General features: G+C 39.8%; 1 pseudogene; it reads left to right on the top strand.

Annotated features, from left to right (window-relative positions):
- The first annotated feature begins 8,426 nt into the window (after positions 1-8,426).
- LOC115829259 (interferon-induced very large GTPase 1-like) lies at positions 8,427-12,326 on the top strand (annotated as a pseudogene).
- Positions 12,327-13,334: the final 1,008 nt, after the last annotated feature.

The following is a 13,334-nucleotide window of genomic DNA, read 5'->3' as shown; positions in this document are numbered from 1 at the left end:
CGCACCGCCAGTAGGAACGCTGAAGTGACGTAAGCCGGCAGACGGTGCAGCAGCTAAGAGCTGTTGTTTACGTCTAACCATGGATAGCTGCACATTTTTAAGTACAAATTTAATGACTTTTAAGATATTTTAAATACCTCCAAAAGGGGGAAAAAATGCCATTGTTGCAGCAAAAGAAATCGACAAACGAGACTACAGTATACACAATTAACCAGTTTTATTGAATTTGAATGACAGAAATATTGAGTGCACATTAGACATATAACTGCCTTCTCATTAGGGAAAATAAAACTGTATGGCGACAGTACCTGTCCAATGGGAAAAAAATGTCCCCCTGCATTTATGCATTTACCACTGTAATAGCAGTGAATGACTCGGTGGACATAGTAGTTTTCGGGTGCTAGCACAGCGCTTGTGCCTGACGCTTGCTCGTAACATCGTGTTTTTTTTTTTTTTTGTTTTTTTTTTTCCCTGCCGCAGCCCTCAAATCGTAAGCTGGATAAACACATTCTTATTTTAGGTTAAAATTCGGATCACAGTCACACAAGCGGACACACAAGCACCTACCGAAGCGGAGTGTATACTACCTCTTCAATGTACAAATATACACTGGACGTTGCAGAAATGGTCATTGTTGGGAGATATAAAATACTGGTAAAATAACACATAAAAACCATGTCTCCCCTCCTACAATTTCAGACATTCTTGGACACAAATATCAAAAACTAAATGTTTACGTTCCAATACTTTATATCTCATACGGATCTTTAAAAATGGCGGTTGCAATCATCGTATACCTGCGTCTGGACCAATGGCTGTACACCTACATCACAAGGTTCCTATTGCGCTGCGAAAGTACCTACCCTGAAGTAGGAGCTAAAAAAGCCCCTAAAAAAACGGAGTTATTAGAACTATAATCATTCTAAGTTCCTGCGGTGTGAACACATGAAAAAGGGGGTACTTTCTCCAACAGTTCTAAGAACTATGGAAAAGTTCCTCCGGTTCGAAAGCGCCTAATATGCACTTCTAATCTGTGAATATCTTTAACAGGACACCAACTACACTAAAGCATTAATATATTTTTACAGCCTTGACTTGCTCTCTAGCCCTGTCAGGGAATTCAGGTAGAGATTTTCAGGAGGGGACTCTCCCAAGCTCTCCTGAAAGCTCACAGTCAGCACCAAGGTGTACCACTTCTGCAAATGCAGGCAAGTGCAAATACAGCTATGGTAGAGTAACAGAGGGGAAGGGGAATGGGTGGTACTATGATGTGATGTGATGTGGCAACAATAGCAATTTGGAAGATGTGTTGTCCCAGTAACAACTTCAGGGGTATTTGTGAAAACCACAGCTGTTCGGACCGAAAACAATATTGTTCATTACAGATCTGTATGTTGACAACTCAATGCCCTCCAACAGTAACAGTGATGTGACACCGTCAGAACTGGACAATGACAGGCACTTCAGCTTCAGCATACCTTGGAATATCATGCCATCACACATAAAAGACACTCTAAAGAAGCAAGAACGCCCATCTGCTAGGGACAGAAGAGAGGTTATCAGGCTGGTAGCACAGCCAGTGATGATGACTCAAACCAGCTCTGGTGAGAAAATCAGATTGGGTATGGATGTCTCAACCCTGATCCAGGTCCTGTAAACCTTGAAGTACAACAAAAGAACAAAGGAGAACTACAGAGAATGTTTGAGGAAGATGACAAGGACAAGAATTAAATAGAGATATTGATGACGGACACATTTGCTTCCCAAAGAAGAGATGTACTTAATAACCACTATCATCCGTCAAGCACTGGCCATTGTCGAGTCAAAACTTGTTTCACCGAAAGGCTACAGAGTCAGCTATATTCAGGAGATAACACGACTTGTCAAAGAATGTGTTACTGAACATAAACGTGGTCAATATTCATTCAAGAAAGAATTTGTGGTGGATCTGTTATTCCATGTGCGTGAGCATGCAGGAAATATGTTTGCTGAGCTCTTCAAGACATTTAGAAATGCAATGATCCAGTACCTTACGTGCAGAAAAAGAGACCGGAGTACTACAGTGTCTTCAACAAATACTGCAAAGGAGCAACCTCTGCCACAGTGCTTGGTGGTTTAATCTGTAGTGGAGTGAGAGAATCTATCCTACAGAGTGTCTACAGTAAGATGGCCACTGATTCAGCTGGAGGAATGAGGACAAATGTCCCAGCATTCAGTGGGAACAGATCTCACCTGGAGAAACACATTCTGAAGTCACTTGCTGAAGAGGAGAACTTTGGCAAGTTCCTGCTGTACATCCGCAATCCCAGAGAACACTTTGAGAATTTCATCAGAAGTGGAGTTAAACAGTACATGAAAGCAGATCATCCCAAATCCCCCACCATGATTAAAGGCTACATTAAACACAAACAGCAATGCATAATCACTGCGGCACAGACAGCAACAGCTCAAGTTGAACAGAAGAATGGAGATGCCAACATGTGGCTGAAGACATTTTCAGACAGTCTCACTGATGAACTAGAATACAGTACAGATCACCTCAGTGGTCAGAACTGTCAGGACATCACTGGAGGTGGTGAAAAGAGAACTCAACACAGTGATTGAAGAGCTGAACAGCAGCTTCACCAGTCTGTCTGAACTCAACATGGATGTTCAGGGAGAGGCCTGATGAGATTCTCAGCAAACACTTCTGTCAGTGCTGCTGGGTGCAGTGTCCCTTCTGTAAAGCCATCTGTACCAACACTATAGAGGGACATCCTGGAGATCACAGTGTCACTTTCCATCGCTCACACTTTTTTATTGATTCATGCACCACCTTAGTAGCAAGAGATTGCTGCTTTCAGCCACCTTATTCCAATGAGACAGTCCCATATAAAGAATACAGAAGAGAGGGTCCACCATACTCTAACTGGAGCATCATTCCTGACCTCTCTGAACTGCCATACTGGAAGTGGTTTATTTGACGGTTTCAGACTGACCTGAGAAAAACACTACAGAGAGTCATTCCAGGGTAGCGGTCAGATTCCTAATGAGTGGATGGAATACACAAAGGGGGATGCCATTGAAAGTTTGGATATATACACCTAATTACTTTGTTTATTTATTATTTTAGAAGTGTAAATACATTTCTATCCAGTGCCAGCCCCAACTGCACCAGATTCAAGTAATATTATCAAATTAGCAAATATGTCAGTTTTGTTTGCTTGTTTGTTTTCTGTAACTATCAGAATATACTCGTGAATTTTCCTTCAAACCCTGAATATCCTCTGTGTTCTTAATGTGACCATATGTCAGAGCAAGACAGCCAAACACCCACAAGTTATGTGATCTTGTTATCTTGTAGCAATCATGTGAGATCACTTTGCAGCTGTTGTGCAAGAACTTTAATGTATCAACTTTTCTTCACGTTGTTTTTGTTTTAACTGTTTTAGGGAGATTACTGTGCGATTCAGAGTAACTCAAAATGAACTGTGACTGAGAAACTCAACCAGTGACCTAAAACAGTCTGGAGAAAACTACACACTGTTATAAGTCATTAGCTACATTTTAATGGTTATAAGAATTCTGACAGCAGCAAAGACTCTTAGTTTAATGAGAGATGAATGTAGTGAAAAGAAATGCAGTGAATTTGTGAATTATATGTATAGTGTACACATTTGAGAAAAAACAAGACTGCATTATAAATAATACATACTTAGCAATGTTTAGTTTGTTTGTTTAAACCACAGATGATGTTTGGGCAAAGACAGAAAGCCAAACCTGAAGAATGGGATCATTAGTATATCAAAATGAAGTAGTCTCTCTCACTCCTGCTACTGATCACAGATTATGGAAGAAACTCTGATTGTCCCTCTCCCCTCCACATTCTCTCCATCTCTATAAAAAAAGGACAGAATTAAAACTGTGATGAGTTTCATTTAAAAGAATAAGGAATGTGAATAAGAATGACAAGTGTCAACAAAAACACTTTAGGTCATGTTTAGGGTTAGGGTCTGTGATAATGAGGGCCAGGAAATGAATGCGGTGAAATGATAAATATTTTTCATTAAGCAACTTAGCCAGCGGCCACATCTGGCCAAAAGCTCCAAACACTGATCGTGTATTTAGGCCAGAACACAGTTCAATTTCTTAGCCACTAGAGCCTTCCATATAGAGGAACAGCTCACAGGACAAACATTATAAAATCAAACAACTTTTATTTACATTAATAAATATAAATAAATATATCTACATACATGAATAAATATATTTACATACATAAATACAAATAAATAAATAAATAAAGATGTACAAAACCAATTTGGTTTAAAATCATGGAGGACATGCTCTCATTTCCATATTGATTGCAATATGAAACATAAATAAATCTGGACTGTGGGAATGAGTGAATAAGGAGTGAGTGAATCTGTAGGAGGAAAATTTCCTGCAACCCCACATAAAGTCTGTTTGGTTGAAATGAGAACATCTGTCTTATTCAGCTCTCCAAAATAAAAAACACAAAACAGTGTTTATTTAGAACAATATACACATCCGTTCAGCTGATAATACTCGGTGAACATAACCAAAACACAGTTAAAGAGGAAAACCAAGTTATGGGAACAGGCAGTGGCAGACAATGACTGTACAGGAAATCTCAAGCCAGAGCCTAATCTTGGTGGAAAGGTCCTACCTAACTCCCATAGTTAACAAAAGTGAGTCTTCCAGTCAGCCGCTGACCTGGTTTAATTGAAATCAAAAACAGCCAATCAGGGGGAAAAAGGAAAAGAAAAGGCTATTTGCCCTCTGTAATGTAACGACCAAAACTGTATTTAGGGACAACTGAACACAGGAACAGTATGAATTAAAATAAAGCCAATGAAAGAAACAAAACAGAGTTGAGCGTTGCGGTTGTCCTGTGTGGATGGCATGGACAAGGAGAGAGACAGACAGAGAGAGAGAGAGAGAGAGAGAGAGAGAGAGAGAGAGAGAGAGAGAACAAGAAGGTGTATCATGAAAGTTTTACATTTGATCTCTATCCTAATTTTCAATATAAGTAATGAAAACTGTACTACTACAGATTACAGTGCATTTTTATAACGTATTTTTTAATAATGTATAAACTGAGCTGCTCACAACCTCTGTTGGTTAGACCCATTGATAGTTTTCATAAATTCACATTACACATGTATGTCTCCAGTATGCAGTTTTCTCATTTTAATGATATAACATCTCCTCGCATGGTTTAGTCTGATACCCTCTCTTTAAACCAGTCCCGAAAGAACTGTCCCAAAATCAGCAGGTTAATGTTGGTAGTATCACAGTAATTGAAAGGATTTGCCTCTTTTATTGGTTTTAGTTTCCTGTGTAAAACACCATATTAATAACTCCTGGTCTCTTACTGTATACACTCACACTGCTACAAATTTTAAAAATGTAGCATCAGATTTATTCATGTCTATTCCCAGTAAACTGAAAAACCACAGAGATCAGGAGAGTGAAGATGTGATGGTAACAGTGTTGGGTTTGGATAAATGAAAAAGACAGAGAGCTCAGAAACATGACAACAATTGTTGGTACAAGTTAACTTAAAGTCTATTACTCATCTGCTTTTGAACTGGATATAGGCCATAAGTGAAGACAGTATGTCTCTCACTCCTCATAGTAATAAAAGTACTATATGTACTGTATATGCCTGTGCAATATTAGGTTATAAAACGTAATAAAACATTTGTGAAGCTTGGTTACTTGTTGCCTGAACATTTGTGAAGCCTGAATACTGGTTAGAGGGTTAGAAGTCTGTACAGTATCAGAAGGTTTAAACGCAAAATACTCAGCTAGATCGTGGTCCACTGTCATCATAAAAACTACTGACCAACAGCCTTAGACAGCTATCATTAATGTACGTCACCATCAATAGTATAAATTCGGATTTATGTAGCAGAATTCAACATGTTTGAATCATTTTTGTGAGATTTTTGTCTTTTACTCTAACAATCTGGTAATTTTATTACTAGTAAATATTGAGAGACTCTCTTAAATTTCTGTCCTGTCTTATATACTTTCGTTCTGATTCCCAACCGTGTCATTGCCTTATAATATATCTTTATGATCATACTTGCAATTGACACTAAAACCATAAAATGAATTGAACAGCATATGAATCCAAAGTTCAAGGCTCTCTGACTCATTTGCTTTCTACACAGTGTTCAAACCTTCAGTGATAAATCACTATCTAGTTTCTATCGTTTAAGGAATTGGTTTCCCTTTAAAACACAAAGGTATGACCAAAGGACAAAGGTCTAAAAACAATAGCAACAATATAATATATGACAGTAATCAAAACAACAAGGACTATTGTGGTAAGAGTATCTAGCTGGTCTTATAATCCCTGTGCTAATCAGCTGTTTTGTTAATATGCCTTGTGTTAAGGTGGAGTGCTGGATTTTCCCCTGGATTATCATTAACCTCACCATGACCTGTGCTGATTCATAGTGTGCTAATCCAAAGTCTGCCTGTTTTCTGCCTTGCCTTTGCCTAGCATTTCTGATTTGGGCTTGTTAATCATTGAATTGCCTATCCAGCCTCTAAGTCTATAGTCCTGTGTGTGAGTATCTTTTGCTAAAAAAAAGAAAAAAAACATATAATTGTTCACTGTAAACACTGAAATAAACAAACTGATTCACTATTATAAATTATTAATGATTTTTTTTGTCTAAATCAGTATGTCTTAAAAAAATCAGATTTTGTACACCTTAATTAATATAATCTCCTGTTACTTAAACAGTACATAGGGCCTTGGAGTGACAGATCCCTGTTATCCATGAATAAGCTGTAAAATTTAAACTGTAAAGTAATTATATAACAATTTCTTTCTCCTCCCATGCAATGGTTAGGCTGTATTTCTGAAGCGACAATCAACAACAGTGGAACCGGTCACTGGCTTTCCCTCCAGGACATCAACTGAGATGATACTGTAATGGAGAGGACACTGGAGGACTTTGGTAAAGGTCTCATAAAATTATTAACCGTTAATTTTGTTGTTCAATATTTTATAATTAAACTACTAAAATTAATAGAATAATCTAGTTGTAACACTGTGCTACAGCATTTGTGAGTATTGTAGTACTAATGTATTGCAATTACACTACTGAGTCTATAACACTCATGAACAACCAGGATGATGAAGGCTATTGGAGTACTTTGATGGCAGAGGTTGGCATTCAGTGAATATTGCAGCAGAAACAGACAGGACAACAGTTTATTTCAATGATACTATTTATTAACATGATCAGCACTACATGGCAAACTAATACTGATATGATGCAATCAATAATCAGCCGCAAATAGAATGATCAAAGCACAAATAGTAATAGGATGGTAACGGGGCAAGTATTGTACAAGTATTCAGTGTAAGACTGAATGAGCGTTGGAGTACAGATTCGTGTGTGTGTGTGCGTGAGAGAGAGAGGGAGAGAGAGAGAGAGAGAGAACGTGCGTGTATGTGGGTGTGTGCCCAGTTGCCACTGAAGAGAGAGGGAGGAGCGAGGGTGGTATGAAGGTGCAGTGCGCAAGCGTATGTGCTAGGCACCAACAAGAGTCGGGATGGGCAACAAGAAGCATGTGTGTGAGAGAGAGACAAAAGATCTCCAACTTGAGAGCTAGTCTCAAGTAGGCCCAAAACCCAACAACTGTAATCCCAAAGTTGAAGTGTGTGTAATCAGACAAGGGGAGATAGAGAGAGGGAAAGAACGCATGCAAGATCTATACTTCATGAGTCATACACAAAAGAACATAACAAGCGGCCAAAAATCGAATTGTGTGTGCACATACAGTGTGCACATGCAAATCTCTAAGGAATTCAAATAACAACACTTTCTTCACGTTAACTACATACAACATAAAGACTACAGTGTGCCCAGATGCCAGCCTTACTTGAATCGCTTGGCCTGACGAGCAGTAGGATGCGCAGGTCCATGGAGAAACTCTTTTCCTTGTCGCTTGAAGATCTTCGGGGCTCTGTCACTCGTCCGATGATCTTGAAGGGTTCTTGATTTAGTCCATCGACGTTTTAAGAAATGAAAAGGGATCCGGTTGCCGTTTCTTCCATTGAATACTGCGTTGATTACATTATAATTAACCGGTTCAAGTTAATGTCACAACTGCGCGAGAGAAAGTACATTAAACTTTGGCTGGAAGTTCGGTACAAACATCTCGTTCGTTGTTTCTTTGTTCTTTTCCTCGGCAGAGAAACAGTGTCTCTTTATCCAGATAGGATCACTCACCAGAGAGATCCAATGACAGGGAGTAATGGTGTCTCTTTATGCAGGTAGAAACACCTGCTAGAGACATCCGCTGCTAGAGCGAACCGCTGGAGCTGTTGCTAGAGAGCTGCACTGCGACTGAGAGAGCTGGAGGGAGCTAGACAGTTTGGATTTTTCCGCGGTTTTATGGCGAAAATTGCATCATCGGTTTATCTGGTATCTGGCTTCCCTGCTGCATCCAATACCATTAAAGTGAAAGCTGAGAAGATGGGTTCAGATTACCCATGGGGTCAAGCAGGGAATTATGGGTAGTATGGCCTACAGGCCTGGCAACCCGCACACAGATGAAAAATTGATAAAGATAGATAACGAATATATTGAGTTAAACCACTATAAATTTCCAGTCTGAATAGTTTTATACAAGTCTGTCCCTGTGCAAACCAGCTGTCTGCTCACTAAATTAATGTACAAGTGGAAATATATAAACAGGAGTCCCATGTGCAAACCATGAATGCAGTCACCTCAGCTCAAGTTTCTGTGATCACCCTATGGATATTCAGATGGCCGTGTTTCACTGTGCTGACAGGTTCCTCCAGCAGTTCATGGTGACTAAACTGTCACAGTGTCAGTATGCCCTGCCTCTGCTTGTGCCCAATCCCTTCACCCAACAGATTGAGTTTCCTCTGTGGTCATTTCGCCAGATCAAGAAAAGCTGGACAGTAACTGACATTTCTTGTAAAGCAGCCAGCAGAACTAAGCCAGTCTACATGGCAGAAACACCAATGGTGTCCTTCGTCAGACTTGGCCCTGTTTCTTCATCCAAGTCCCAGCTGATGAACAGTCTGATAAATGAAAAACACAACACATTCTTTCACAGGCACTGCCCTGGCAGCAGTAAGGATGGAGTCTTCTGATGGATGGAGTTGTTGAGATTGCTTGGTATTATTCCTCGGGAAAAGACATTGATGATTTTACTGACTGTGTAGCATTCTGTAATCTCCATGGTGATGCTGTCATGACTGAAAAACAGTGAAATTATGAATGAAAAGGCATCAGTCAATGTTGTCTTTCTAGCTGATCTCAGTAAAAATGTCAAAATGAAAGATTTAGTAGCAGTGCTCCTCAAGTCACCAAAACCTCTCATTTTCCTTCTCACTGAAGACAGCTGTGTTTTAGAGAAGATTGGAATAGGAAAGTACAGAATGCGACTGAAGGACAGGAATCAGTCTGATGTACGTACAGAATTACAAAAAGCCATCAGAGAGAGTCTGAAAATCTTGTCTGACAGGACTGAGGAGGTTAAAATGTTTAAACTTGAGGACGTGGCCAAAGGCACAGAGATCACAGTAGATGAAGAGAGTGGAGACTGTAAGAGACGGAAGGAAGCTACACTCCAGGTAATGAACCTACTGGAGGGAGAGGATCCGTCCTCTAAAAAACAGAAATATCTGCCCTGTCAGGGAAAACTATGGCATGACTGGTGTGAGAAGAACAAAGACCTACATCGGCTTCAAGGAAACAACATAGAGCTAAGAAAGAGCACCATACGAGTCACTACAACAACTTGGAAGAAATCAGAGGGACTATGGCCTATGTGAACTTGTCAAACTATTTACTTTATCGGTTTACAGACCTCTTACTGGATGACTTAACCACAGCCAAACTCTCAGATATCCATCATAAGTATAATAAACAGTGGTCTGAAGTCTTGGCATTGAAAAAGCGACATGATAAATCAGAACAACTGATCATTGAACAGGTCAAACTGGAATGCTTATCAGATAAACTGAATGCTGCAACATTTGGCCTAGAGCACATCTTTAGAGAAATGGGTCAGATCTATGCAGCCTGGACATCTGACAAGGCAACGAAAGAAAGAGAAAGAGAAGGAACAGATATATCTTACCTTCCTATTTTTGTGGCAGAGCTGATGATATCTGGACACCCAGTGGAGCGGATGGATGGAGATGCTGCTCATGTTCCTGTAGTCTGGGTTACTGCTGTTCTAGATGAGGTCATCAAGAGACTTGGAGACCAGAGAGTCTTTGTACTGTCAGTTTTGGGTATCCAGAGCACTGGGAAATCCACAATGCTGAATGCCATGTTTGGACTCCAGTTTGCAGTCAGTGCTGGCAGGTCCACCAGAGGAGCTTTCATGCAGCTGGTCAGAGTCACAGAGGAGATGAAGGAAGACCTGAACTTTGACTACATTCTAGTCGTGGACACTGAGCTCTGGAACTGGCTGGGAGATCAACTCAAAACCACGACAATGAACTGGCCACATTTGTTGTTGGTCTTGGAAATATGACATCGATCAACATCTTTGGAGAGAACCCTGCTGAGATGCAGGACGTCCTTCAGAATGTTGTTCAGGCCTTCATGAGGATGAAGCAGGTCAGACTGTCTCCCAGCTGTGTGTTTGTCCATCAGAATGTTGGAGACATCACAGCTGGAGAGAAGAACCAGGAGGGAAAGAGACGCCTACAGGAGAAACTAGATGAGATGACTCAGTTAGCTGCTAAAGAAGAAGTCTGTGATTCAGAGTGTTTCAGTGATGTCATTGGCTTTGATGTACAGACAGATATGAAGTACTTTGCTCAGCTCTGGGAGGGCAGTCCACCCATGGCTCCACCAAACCCATCATGCAGTGAAAACATTCAGGAATTTAAAGTAGCTATCCTGGCTAAAGCCTCTAAAGCTATCTGCATGAAATGATCACACTTCAAAACACAGATGAAAGACCTCTGGGCTGCTCTGTTAAATAAGAACTTTGTTTTCAGTTTCAAAAACACTCTGAAGATTGCAGTGTACAGAAAACTAGAAGACGAGTATGCAACATGGACATGGAGTCTCTCGAATGCCATGCAGAATACTTAAGAGCAGTTGTATACTCGAATACAGAACAAGAAGCTGCATAATGTTGAAGAAAAAGTGTTTCTGAAAGAAATGGAGAAGACCCTTAATGAAGTGAAGAAATCAATGCAACAGTACTTCGAGGAGCATAAAGATAAGAAAATCAATTCGTTCTATCAGATTTTACACTAAATATGTTAATCTAAAACAGAGGCGTACATTAAAACTTTGGGAACCTAAACCCTTGGAACAATCTGATCAAGAGTCCATAAGACAATTATTAACCACTATCATCAATCAAGCACTGGCCATTGTTGAGTCCAAACGTGTTTCAGAGAAAGGCTACAGTGTCAGCTATATTCAGGAGATAACACGACTTGTCAAAGAACGTGTGACTGAGCATGAACATGATAAATATTCATTCAAGAAAGAATTTGTGGTGGATCTGTTGTTTGCTGAGCTCTACAAGACATTTAGAAATGCAATGATCCAGTACTTTACGTGCGGAAAAAGAGACCGGAGTACTACAGTGTCTTCAACAAATACTGCAAAGGAGCAACCTCTGCCACAGTGCTTGGTGGTTTAATCTGTAGTGGAGTGAGAGAATCTATCCTACAGAGTGTCTACAGTAAGATGGCCACTGATTTAGCTGGAAAAATCAGGGCTAATTTCCCAGCATTCAGTGGGAACAGATCTCACCTGGAGAAACACATTCTGAAGTCACTTGCTGAAGAAGATCATTGTAATACCTTCATGCTGTACATTCACAACCCCAGAAAACACTTTGAGAATTTCATTAAAGATGGAGTTAAACAGTACATGAAAGCAGAATATCCCAAAGCCCTTACCAGGATTAAAAGCTACATTAAACCCAAACAGCAATGCATAATCACTGTGGTACAGACAGCAACAGCTCAAGTCAAACAGAAGAAAGGAGATGCCGTCTGTACCAACTCTATAGAGGGACACACTGGGGATCATAGTGTCCCTTTCCATCGCTCTCCTGCTGTTAATGGCTGGTCTTACAGAGGTACAGACAACTTCTGTCTTGGATTTTGCATAGCTAAAGTAGGTGGTGATGGTTCCTTCTACCCATCTGATTCTGATGAGACAGTCCCATATAAAGAATACAGAAGAGCAGGGGGGAAATATGCTTACTGGAGCATCACCCCTGACTCCTCTCTCAGATTCAATACTGGAAATAGTTTATGTACAAATTTCAGGGTGACCTGAGGAACACTATGACAAAACATTCCAATGTGATTCCAGTTGCATGGAGAAGCTACACAAAACAGGATGCCATTGAAAGTTTAGATAAATACATAAAAGGAGGAGCTCAGATTTTATTAATTAATTATTTATGTCTCTAACATCCGTGAATCTAAGATCATATGACTGCCTACGGCAGTAACACAGTAAAATCACTGTAATGTCAAAAAAGGAACTGCATTTCCAGCAAATCAAAATGACAGTGGAGAAAACAAAAAAAGACAAGAAAACTCCAATAAGACAAATGCATAGAGGGATTCTACAGTAATATAAAATACAATTTAAAGTTTCCCAAAAACCACTGACACTTTTGCCATACTTTTGTGTCATTACTGATTTATTGTGAGATGAATTATGAATTTGGGTATGATTACACACACACATTGACACACACTTACATACACGCACCTACACGCACACACACACACACACACACACACACACACATTGACACACACTTACATGCACGCACCTACACGTGCATACACACACACACACACACACACACACACACACACACACACATACACACACGTTAACAGTTTGCTGCTTTCGTAAGGGCGGTAGAAAACACAAACATAGTCACTCACTTTAGAGAATTCACAATTCATTTCTTTTTCCACCAACAGTCCATTGCTATGTGACATTTAAATTACTGAATGCAAAAAGGAGTACTACCACACATATGAATACATTCTCGAAATCAAGAGGTACATCAGTGTAAATTAAGCCCATTGAATGTCAAAAGTCATTTCGTCAACTTCTTATCAAACTTATTAAACACACAGTTTGTGTATGTGAACTGGCAGATTGACTGTGACAGGCTAGAACATAGCGACAATTCAATACAGGCAACTTTCTAACAAAGCCCATCTACATAGAGCCTGTCCACTTCATATTACAGTTTTTTACGATTGCTTACACATTAAAATTAAAAATGACTCACAATTAGTGAAACGTGTTACTCAAGGA

Source organism: Chanos chanos, chromosome 16 (assembly GCF_902362185.1).
Source record: "Chanos chanos chromosome 16, fChaCha1.1, whole genome shotgun sequence".
Classification (NCBI taxonomy): domain Eukaryota; kingdom Metazoa; phylum Chordata; class Actinopteri; order Gonorynchiformes; family Chanidae; genus Chanos; species Chanos chanos.
The sequence above is the reverse complement of the archived record's forward strand: the minus strand, read 5'-3'. Positions and strand labels throughout refer to the sequence as shown.